The sequence below is a fragment of the Camelus ferus genome, chromosome 14 (assembly GCF_009834535.1).
Source record: "Camelus ferus isolate YT-003-E chromosome 14, BCGSAC_Cfer_1.0, whole genome shotgun sequence".
NCBI classification, from domain to species: domain Eukaryota; kingdom Metazoa; phylum Chordata; class Mammalia; order Artiodactyla; family Camelidae; genus Camelus; species Camelus ferus.
In genome coordinates, this window is record NC_045709.1 from 37,955,919 (window position 1) to 37,965,749 (window position 9,831).

At 38.9% G+C, this 9,831-nt stretch overlaps 1 protein-coding gene across 1 annotated transcript in view; it reads right to left on the reverse strand.

Annotated features, from left to right (window-relative positions):
- Positions 1-9,831, reverse strand: part of GPC6 (glypican 6) — a 971,667-nt gene that overhangs the window by 146,277 nt on the left and 815,559 nt on the right. The window lies entirely within an intron of this gene.

Genomic DNA, 9,831 nt, shown 5'->3' on the forward strand with positions numbered 1-9,831 from the left:
ATTTTATGCAGTTGTCTTAGTGTCCCCACCAGCTACTTTATACATGTTCTCTGAGAGCAGATACTGTCATAATACACCTTGAAGTCCCCGGTACTCTTAACACAATGGTTTGGATGAAGCAATGGCTCAGTATCTATGTGTTGAATTTATTTTGGTTCAAGGACTAAAATACTTGCAGTGGAAATTACAAAGTTCTTGCTTCTTGCAGGTTTGCAGAATATCCACTGTCACCATAAGCCCTGGGGTATGGTGCTTCTCAGTCCTACCTAATCGCTCAGAATTTCATTTCCTTTATAAATGGGGTTAATAATACTTATCTAATAGGGGGACTCAGAGGATTCTCTAATTAATGATGAAGTGCATTCCAAGCTCCTCAGAGGAAGTAAAAAGATAAACATTATTATATCTCTTATTACTGTAGATAGCAGTTATTAAACTCTCCCACAAACAGGGACCAAGAACAATTTTAAGCCAAACTAATAGTTTAATAAAGAGCAGCCAGGGGTTACCACAGTTGAGCTAATGTGAACACTTTGGCAAAAATTATTCCTTCCCTTTGTTGCTATTAATACTGGACAAGATGAGCTTTCAGCATCTCTGTTTCCTCACCTGTTCAATGAAGACTCTGAACTTGGAACCTCAAAGATCCCTTCTAGCTCCTTGGCAAACCTCTGATTATATTAACATCACAAATCTCTGACTAATTGAATGGTCCTCTGTGTTTTCATATAACTACGTACCACTATGGCTGCTGTCTCCTACGGGGTTCCATTTTGGCAAAAGAGTTGAGGGATAAGTGTCGATTTTGAAAAAGTCATTTGGCAGTAGAATGTTGTATAAAATCTTTTAGGGCACTTTGAACATGCAGATCTAAGTTTTTGAATCTTGCTGTCCCAGAAAACATTTTAGCTTAGGGTAGAGAAAAATCAGGGAATATTCACATGTACTCCATCACATAGGCCAATCAGAGGTTTTTTTTTTTTTATTGTTTTACTTGGAATTTGAATTTATTGAAGGGCAACATTTTCCTCATTCTGCTATGGCAGAAAAAAATCATAGAATTTGAAGTTGTCAGTATAAACACTTGTATACATGTAACATACATACATGTATGCATGCATGTGTAACACAAATGTTGCTATATGTGTGAATATATAACATACATATACCCATGGCTGGCTTCCTTTCTTTCTCTTTCCTTTTCTATTTCCTTCCTTCCTTCCTTCCTTACCTCTTTCCTTCCTTCCTTCTTGGTAACAAAGAAATAAGTAAACATTCAGTACTGTAATGTAGTCAACTTTTGTGAGAAGGGAACATTTAATCAATAATTAGTATTTACTGAAGTTTTACCTAAAGGTGTTATTTGAAAACATAACAGACAATTTTATTTCATTTTTTTTGTAGGGAAGAAAGGTACAGGCAGTATGGGCTATTCAAATATTTTATGTACTATATTGAAGTAGAGTGCATACTATGACCCTTGCCAGCTGTTTTTGGTAGAATCATAGAAGCTAGACTTGGAAGCTACCTAAGGTAGCATGTAGATTAAATTCCTTATTTTACAGAGGAGAAGACTAAAGCTCTTACAAGATAAGCATCTACCACAGACAAGCAAGATTTAAACCTAGGTTTTCTGATTCCAAGTCAACAGCCCTTTCAAGTCTACCAAACAACCAGTATAAACAAAACAAAAACTCTGAGTCCACAATTCTCAGCATATGGTTAATTAAAAACAAAACAAAAAAGATCCTCTCCATTTGGTGAAAAAGTCAGCCAGCTCTTTAACATATGGGTAAAGAGACTATATTTTGTTCATTTGTTCAAATTTTTTTCATCAGATTTTAGTTTATTTCCATTAGTCAGCACAATTGAAATAGGTTATAAGTTAACATATAATTTTCTAGGGTGTCTAACAGGTTCTCTTTAATCCAATGCAAAATGATGGAATATTGTAACTCTTATTCATTCATTCATTCATTCATTTGATCAATACATAATAGGTGTTATAGGCTGTGTTAGCCCTCTTGGAAATACTTTCTTTTGTCCTCTCCTAATTTTTTAAAACATTTTTTATTGAGTTATAGTCATTTTACAATGTTGTGTCAAATTTCAGTGTAGAGCACAATTTTTCAGTTATACATGAACATATATATATATATTCATTGTCACATTTTTTTCCTCTGTGAGCTACCACAAGATCTTGTATATATTTCCCTGTGCTATACAGTATAATCTTGTTTATCTATTCTACATATGCCTGTCAGTATCTACACATTTTGAACTCCTAGTCCAATCAGAGTTTCTTACATGTTAAAATTAATGTTTCTCATTAGCACGTCCCCTGTGGCTCCGGATAATGCTTATCAAACTTCTCCTGGAAGTATTTTAGAGCCCCAGTGAAGCAAGGAACCCATTTAGGATGTAGGCACCTGGGAACAAACCAAGTAGGACTCTGCTTTATTGGAGGGTGCTCAGGGAATGGATATTCTGAAATGTCTGACTGAACTGCGGGAGAGGCTTACAAAGAGATTGTTTTAGAAACTCCTTCATCGGTTCCTTCTGGCTGACTTATGTGTTCAACGTGGTCTTGAAAAATCAGAACCACTGGAGAGCAGAGCTTTGCAGCTCACTCTTTGATGTCCAGCTCAACACTGTTCCCAGGTGTGCCCAGCTGTCCTTGGGATTTGTCACAATGCCTTTTTTAAAAATTTTATTTGGGCACAAAACACGTAACAGAAGTTTACCCTCTTAACTTTTTTTTAGAAGTACAGTGCAGTACTGCTAACCATGTGCACACTGTTGTACAGCAAATCCCTGGAACTTTTCCCCCTTTCATGACTGAACCTCTCCATCTTTTGAACAGCTCTTCCCTCTTCCCCAGCCTTGGGAAACCACCAGTCTACTTTCTGTGTCCAGAAGTCTGACTACTTTAGAGATCTTGGATAAATGAAATCATCCAATATTTATCTTTCTGAATAGCTTATTTCACTTAGAAAATGTCCTTAGATTCATCCATGTTGTAGCATATGTAAGAATTTTTCTTTTTTAAAGGTACGCCGCCTTTTAAAACATACAGATTTTGTCTACACATTTCTAGAGCTTCTAGTGCCTCTGGCTGATGATCTGTTTATTTCCTGGGACGAAGAGAAACTCCCTTGATATATCTGAATTAAAGAGTCACTTTCCCAGGTCAATGACAGAGTTTGGATCCCAAGGTTCATCAGATAAGTTTTAAGATGCTTTAAAAAAATTGGGTCACATTAAAGTGGTATCACTGGTACCTCAGAGAAAGTAACAAAATAAACAAGAAAAAAAAAAAAAAAGCAAACTGTAAGCACAGCCTCCTCTTCTTACCCCACTACATGTTTTCAGAGACAAAATTTTGGCTTCAATGTTAGATATCTCCAGCGGTCATCAGGCAGTCTGGTGTACGATTCCATGAGAATTTTGTGCCAACGAATACCCTAGCATCAACACCCTAGTATTCATGCCATAGAGACAATAAAAATACAGTTTAGCAGTAAACACGAATACTTCTGGGTTCACCATATATCCTTACCCTTTTCCCACAGAAGCTTCAGAAGGATAAACGGCACGGTTTTTAGACTAAGGTTTAAATTCTGGCTTTACCATTTACTGTCTATTACAAGCTGGTGCGTGACCCAGCTATTCTTTCGGCTAAAAATTGGTTTCGAGCCAAGTCTCTGAGCCTGAGTTTCTTCATTGGTAAAATTAACGTCACACGTGTTTCATGGGGCTTCAGGAGAAGGAAATGGGATTCAGTAAGCAGTGGGTCACACTCCTGACCTTGCACAGCTCCTGCCACAAATCAGTGCCTGATAAATCATCATCTGACCCTGACCCTGTCTCATACTTGGAATGCCAGTGCTTTCAGCCTGCACAGAAATACCTAGACAGCCTCAAAGATCGGTCCTCTGCTCTGGTGTGGAAGAGGTTGAACACACAAAAGAGATAAATTAGGAGCTGACTATTTGCTTTGCAAAACGAGTCTTTGATTGACAGCAAGATTAATGGCTCTCGGTTTCCCAGCACTTCGTAGGTCTGTTTGTCAACAACTGCTCTGAGCTTTACATAATTCTCTCCGTCCTGAAAAGATTCCTTTCTAGAGCAAGTTCCTCTAATACTGATATACATGACTTAATTTCTCATATTTTTGTTTTCCTAAAGGTTTTTACGATGACAGCGACTGGGTATATTGTAGTATGTTATTTATGTCTCACGGAACTTAGAAAGAAAATACAAATTAGGCCAGCCTAGATCTCCTATGCACATCATTTCCATAAATCCTGGTCCCACACACACAAAAAAATCATAAACCCCAAGCTACTGGGAATTCCTGCAGGATTTAAAATGTGATATTTACATAGACCACAATTAAATCTCCCCGCTATGTGTGCTGGGTGCTTGACCCATCTATTTTTTGGCCAAAAATTGTAACAAGCAGCCAGTCAGTGGAGTCCTTTCTGTTTTTTCCAAAGCTCTCACCCTGGCCCAGAGTCAGGTACCCAAGACACATAAAAACGCACAGATATTCTTCCAGCCGCCTGTTTCCGGGGTTTCTGGAGCAGGTGATCATTAATGCAAATTTATGGGCCATACAGAATTTTTTAAAAAATGTGTTGTGGTTGAATAAAAACCATAAGCTTTTCACACTTGCTTTTTAATTACCAAATATGTAAAAAAAAAAAAAATTGGAAGAGTTACAGATTTAGCCACATTGGTTTCTAGAAAAGGTGTTGTGCTAAACATTCTTTGACCAAAACAACAAAATCTCCTGAAGGAGGGTGATGTCTTTGGCAAAAATGTAGATTTCCTCTACTTAAAACAGTTGTATAAGGATGTAAAGCCACCGCTGTCTGAATGGAGGCTCTGTTGCTGAGACCTCTGTCAGTACCAGGGTGTGAGGAGGCAGAAGCCCATGAAAGCTCTGGGTTGCGTGTTGGGTGTGTGTGCGTGCGTGTGACAGTATTGCTGGAAACTTCTGTCCTGCTCCTTCCCCCCAAAATTTGGGCAGACTGAAAGGAGGCAAATAGCTTGGAGGACTATTAGTTCCTGTTTAAATTTAAAGCAAGAACTAAGCTAAACATGGTTTTATAAAAGGAGTATTTTTAGGAATGAATGGGTTAGTCATTACATCCTCGAGAAGCCATTGCTCCATGTGGGTAAAGAAATACGTATGCGATGGAGATCTTTGCTTTCTTAGGAAATACATTTTTGGGTGCTGTTTTAAATGATTCTCTATTCACAGCAGCTAACACTTCTCCTGCCTTGCTGTTCCAACACGCCAGTTCTTAGAGTTTACAATAGACACATAGCTGCAATTTGGTCCTTTGTGATTTTTCTTACATAGTTTTTTTGAGCTCAGTACAGAAGATACTGAAATTTTTTATTTTTATTTATTAAAACAAAGGGTCCCTTTTGGAAATATCAAAAGCAGATATATATATATATATATATATATATATTTCATGTTAATAGCCAGATCACTTTGTTTGTCTTTGCTTTATTAAATAAAGTGTATTATTTCCTCTGACATTTATTTTTCTGACCCCAAGATTAGGAAAAACTGATCATAGGAAAAGATCATTTACTGTCACTCTGCTTAGCTTGCACTTTAGTGATAAGAAAACCATTTGCTGAGATCTCTTTCAGGCTGAAAATGTTTCACCCAGTCTGTTTGCATTTTTAATAACAGTAAAATAAGCAAACCCTCTGATAACAGTGTTTAGCATTAATTTTTAATAATCTCATGCCTTTTATGTTGCCCTTTGTATCTTGGTGGGGGGAAAAAACTTCCTATGGAAAATTAATCTGAAAATAAAATGTATTTCTTTTTCTAAAAAATTATTTTTTTTACTTTTTAAATTTTTTTCATGCTTTTTTTTTTTTTTTTGGAGGGGGAGGTAATTAGGTTTATTTATTTATTTACAGGAAGTACTGGGGACTGAACCCAGGAACTCATGCATGCTAAGGTCCCCCAGGACCCTTTCCCCCTAAAATTTATTTCTGATGCCTTCTTTATGCCTGGGGGTCTATCAGCAAGTCAGTGACAGGGGCTGCCAAATGTTTCTGAATGTGCTTCAGAAACAATGCTGCCAAGGTCAATAATCCAAGATAATAAAAAATGTTTTAAAATTTCTGTCTTGTAATATTCCCTCTGTCTTCATGGTTGGATTCTCCTTGGCTCCAGAGTGGTGAGCTGTCTCTACAAACAGCCTTTATGATTGATTACTATCAGCCCAAAGATCCTTGGAATCGTCTGTTGGGTCAATGTAAAGACTTGAATACAGAAAAATTTATCACTCACTCACTCATTCATCAAAGTAATGAAAATTTATCGACCACCCATTGCACACCAAACCTTGTGCAGGGCATGGGGGCAGAGCAGTGTGATTCATTCAGTCATCGTCTAAACAACGTCACTGTGGGGACCCAGCTAGGCTTCCATACATTCTTTGTCCGGTACCTCAGCGGTGCCTCATGTGCCAAGAAATGTTTAGGACAATCTCCATGCACCCCACCCTCCCAAGTCTGACCTGTTCCAGCTTCCGATTCCTCATCTGAAAAATAAAACAATACTCCCCACATTACATTGCTGTGAGGATTACATGAGAAGGGCTTATGACAATGCCTGGCACAAAGTGCGACCATAAAAGTTGACTATTCTCAATGTCATCTGCAATAATGAATGGTAATAGATCAAAACGTAATAACTATCCTTTATTTTCTGCTAAGCACTTATGTGACAGGCTCTCTGTTAGGCATTGTTAGGTATATTATTTGCAATTTTCAAATTTGTAGCTTGCCCAGGGATGCCCAGCTACTGGATCACCAAGTCTCCTGCTTCCCCGAGGGGTCCTCCACCCTTTCAGTGATGACAAGAAGCAGCTCGTGGCTAAATGATCCAGTTCTCACTTGGGGAATGCTCAGGTGTAAGGAGAGAGTCCTCTCTCCACATGATTTCAGGAATCATGTTCAGGTCTACAAACCAGCAGTGGTGGGGAGACTTTGCAGATCAGCTCAGGTGGGTCTGTTCCCCCATCTCCCCAATATCTTTGTGTTACAAGATCCACTGTGGGGAGCAAGGAGGTCATAAGAAAGCCCTCTCCTCGGCGCAGGGAATCCAACAGTGGCACCCAGGTCGTGTGGCCTGGAAGAGGACTTTGGCCTTTCTGGGCACCTCACATAGAATGAGGAGCGCTGGTAAATACTGAGTGCTTTCAGTATTGAGTGTTTTATAGCCGGTAACTTGTTTAATTCTCCCAGTGACCCTATGGGAAAAAAAATTATCTATGAGTTCACTTAAGGTTGTCCAGCTTTTTAATGGTAGAATCAGCCCAGAAACCTAAGTCTGCCCAAGTCTAGTCTCAAACTCTTCCCATATCACCACAGCGGGGTTTCAGTTCATCTCCCAGCAATGGTGACATAAGCATCTTCCATCTTCCACCAAAGATCATAAACCAGCAGATGCCACAAGTGTTGTAAAACAGATGCTATCCAACCTTGAAGGCCTTCCCTGTAATGCCCAATTTTCAAGTGAGTGGCAGGGAAGGGTCACGCTGCTTTCTCTGTGAGTTACTGTGGTCTTTTTTTATTCATGTCACTTAACCTGGATGATCATAACATTCTTTTCACCTCCACTTTTCACACGGCAGTGCAATCACAAGGTTGCTTTGGGTTTGGCTGTCTGGGAGTCAACGAAGCTCTCCTTCTAACTGTGTTATTAAGCAGGGAGAAGGTTAGCTAACTGCAAAAGTTTCTCACGCACTGCCCTCCCCTAACCTAAATGCTTGCACAGCCACACTTCTGTTGCCGGCAGTTTTGCTGAAGTGGACTTTGTAATTAAAATCCTCCTTGGTTTCTAGAGTTTCTCTCCTATTCACGCTACATGTTTCAAGCGGTTATTGTGCTTAACGCAGCAACTGAAAAATGGAAATTAAAAAATGAAGGGTTGGATGCCAAAACTGAAAAAAATACCAATAAATATTCTCATGATATCCCTCTACGAAATACCCTTTGATAATCAAGCCTTCCAGGGTTTTGCTTGTGTGTTTGAAAATAAGTACTTACAGATCCAGCTTACACCTGATATAATTATTCCCCCTTCTGCCTTTCTGAGATCATAAAAATAACAAGTTTATTCCACCAAAGGCAAATAATACTTAGAAACAATTAGGAAAAATTAATGAATGGTATAATTAAAGGTATGTTAAATAACAATATATCAAACACACTTGTGTTTGGAATGAATATCATTTCATGAACAGAGTTCTGACCGATGTCAGCACAAATCTTGATTCTTCCAGATTGTCATCCTACTGCCAAAACATTTTTCCCCTGTAGGATTGTAAAATAAAGCACATTCCAGCTCCCACCAGACTTCACAGTGTTTTACATCACCATATTTAGACTTCAGCATTCCAACAATGCAGCAGGGAAACGGTTCTTGAAACACTCCTCGTTTTCAGCACATTGTATGTAAGTGATCCCCATGGCCAGCATTTGTATCTGCCTGGTTACTCCTCCCAAACTCGTTAACAGCATTTTGAAAAATCCCATTTTAAATTCATCTGTCTAGCTTTTTTTTAAACCAAAGAGAATATGTATGTGTTGGAGAGGTTATTCCACAACTTCGCTTGAGAATGGGGTGGCTTCGGGCCATCAGTCTTTCCAGGAGTGGAGAATATTCTTTAGGTTGAGTCTGGTGAAAATAAAAGCTCTTCATTTTCCAGGAAGTTTTACTCTGGGATATTTTCACCTCTTTGGAAGCAGTCTACACACCTCCTGCCTAGTTTTAGTCTGTCATTTTAGCTAAAGACCAAAAAAAAAAAAAAAAAAAAAAAAAATTCTCCTGGAAAGGCAATCAGTTCTAGAAATGAAAGCTTTTCAGATAAGCATTCCCGACCCTGCCACCATGAAAAAATATTTTCTTCTTTGTAGGGTTTCAATATTCCTTGACACAATTAATGAAAAAGTATCAAAAACAATTACTAGTTAAGGGTTAGGTATATATTGATAACAAACATCTAATGTTATAAAGTTGGATATGACCTCATAATTTTTTCGCAGCAATTTACTTAACACAAAGCAGATAAAGCTCCCATGTCTGGAAGGATAATCAGTTCCTAAAGGTTTATACGATAAACATAAGTGCAGCAGCAGCAGGACAGAACTGCCTCCTCCTCCTTGGTTCCAGAGTCTACTTTTTTGTTTAGTGCATCTTAAATTGCCATTGGCCCTTCTGGCAACCTTGTCTCATGGAATGAGCTTACAGTCATAGGAAACTCCTAAGTCCCTTTCATCTCTGCTACGTGCTGTCTGCAAAATATTTCTGGTTATTCCCTCTATTCAGGCACTGTGGACTGTGCTTCTTGTCTTCTTTTAGTTGGGTTACTGGTGAAGTAGGAGTGAAGTGCTGCGTGTCCACGCTAGACCAGAGCCTTTAATTACCGCTGCAGGACTCTCTAGGGCCCTTTCGTTTTCCTTGTATCTTGGCAATTGACAGCGTTCCAGACGGTGGGTCTCTGAGTTCCCGAGTAAGTTCAGCCTGCGTTCTAGAGTAAGACGTGGAGGCAAGCAAGAGTCAGTGTGGACTGACTGTGTAGCTCTTGAGTGAGAGAGAAACCTTTGTTACGGCAGCCCGCCACGAATTTTGGGTTGTTTGTTACTGCTGCATCTCTTTGCCTATCCAGACTGGCAAGAATGAAGTAATTTTCAAGAGAAAAAAGATCACATTATAGATTGAGTGACACAAGCTTTACATGATGCATCCTTGGCTATTACTATAATTATTTCCTGAACCCATTAACC